Source organism: Macrobrachium nipponense, chromosome 12 (genome assembly GCF_015104395.2).
Source record: "Macrobrachium nipponense isolate FS-2020 chromosome 12, ASM1510439v2, whole genome shotgun sequence".
In the NCBI taxonomy this organism is placed as follows: domain Eukaryota; kingdom Metazoa; phylum Arthropoda; class Malacostraca; order Decapoda; family Palaemonidae; genus Macrobrachium; species Macrobrachium nipponense.
Genome location: NC_087205.1, coordinates 76,738,900 through 76,740,858, shown reverse-complemented (window position 1 = coordinate 76,740,858; position 1,959 = coordinate 76,738,900).

Below are 1,959 nucleotides of genomic sequence, written 5' to 3'. Positions count from 1 at the left end.
GCGATCAAGCTATCGTTATTAGAAGACTTGTACAATCATACCTGATCTTCACCATGTAAAACTTCAGAAGAAATTATAATCTATTTTTATACTTAGTGTTTCTACAAGAACCTCACCGAACCATGAGTTTAAACACATCGTCGTAAAAGATAATACCGACTTCGTAAGTGATCTACAAAACCCCAGACACTCCATTGAAGATGGAAGTGCAATACCAACCGACTTAGCGTAAGTTTATCGCTAGTCTAACATTACCTCATAGGGCGCCGTATCATACAAGGCACAAGCCCTTATATAAGTACTGTTGAGTTTTCGATTCACTTGGGTACCAAATCATTTTGGAAATAAATCATTTATCACTTATAATTCTAGGGCATTTGGTTTCATTTCGCTAGTAATGGAGTCTTGATTTTATTATTTTTTGCTAAATTTTCTCTAAAGTACATTTCATTTTTATGTATTAATGATACTACATCTTCATAGAACATTAGCTCTTCTGTTGACGAATATGTACACCAGTATTTATATTTTGAGTTATGGAGAGACAGAGCCTTTGTCTTGACTTTTTAGTTTTCTGAAGAGAAAATGATTGTGCTGGCTTTGTCTATCCGTCCACACGTTTTTCTATCCACACTATTTCTGTCCACTCTCAGATCTTAAAAACTACTGAGGCTACAGGGCTGCAAATTGGTATGTTGATCATCCACCCTCCAATTATCAAACATCCCAAATTGCAGCCCTCTAGCCTCAGTAGGTTTTACTTTATTTAAGGTTAAAGTTAGTCTTTAGCGTGGGTCTGGCAATGATATAGGCCAGGCCACCTCCGGGCCGTGGTTAAAGTTTCATGGGCAGCTGCTCATACAGCATTACACCGAGACTACCGAAAGATAGATCTATTTTCTGTGGCCTTGATTATACGATGTACAGAAAACTCGACTGAGTCAAAAAGACTTCGATGTATTTTTTATTTGTTCTTTGTTGAAGCCGATGCATTTTACAGTTATTCCCCATAGATGATCCCGCTTACTGTGTGCCTTGGATTGCCCACTTTAGGCAATATTGAAGATTTAGCTACCTCCCCTCGACCTCTCTGTAGCTGTGCAGTTTAAAGTCCTCATGTAATTAAGAGCAGACCCTTTCATTGTAGATAGGAGGGTCACATTGGGAAACTTGACTGATGCCTCTACACTGGTTTAATAATGATGAGAAAGTATGATAATAAGAATGATGATTCCTCATTTCTCTCGATTTCCCGCCACGTGCTCGCCTACCAATACGGTAGTCCCGAGTTGGCCTCCCCTCTCTGCCAACGGGGAATCGGAGAAGTTTGTTTCCGGTGATTAGAAATTAATTTCTCCATATAATGTGGTTCGAATCCCACAATAAGCTGTAGGTCCCGTTGCTAGGTAACCAATTGGTTCCTAGCCATGTAAAGATACCTAATCGTTCGGCCCAGCCGTAGGAGAACTGTTAATCAGCTCAGCGGTCTGGTTAAACTAAGATATACTCAACTTTCAGAGAGAGAGAGAGAAGAGAGAGAGAGAGAGAGAGATAGGAGGGGGGGGGGGGGGGGCTCAGAGTAAATACCAGCACGCTGTTCCGTTCTGAATATGTTGTCTGGTGTCACGAGGAGTTCGCCTCAAACATAGTAATGGGTCTTCTGTGCATGCCATCTTTGTAGGTTCACGGCTCGCCCTAGTTACCCGGTGCAGCAAATTCAGATTAGCCTCCTTCACTTTATTTGCTCAGAACTTTTGTTCAAGGAATAAACAGTGGCGTCGTGAGGGTGCTAGCGCCCGGGGGCAAAGTCTTGTATGGCGCCCCCAAACAGGGTGGGAGGAGTATTTTCATTTGAGTGTGCTAATCTTGGCAGGAAATGTTTCCCTTTATTATTTTAGATATATTGTGTTGAAAACAAAACATTCTAATATACATAGTAATATTCTGGAATGATAGAAC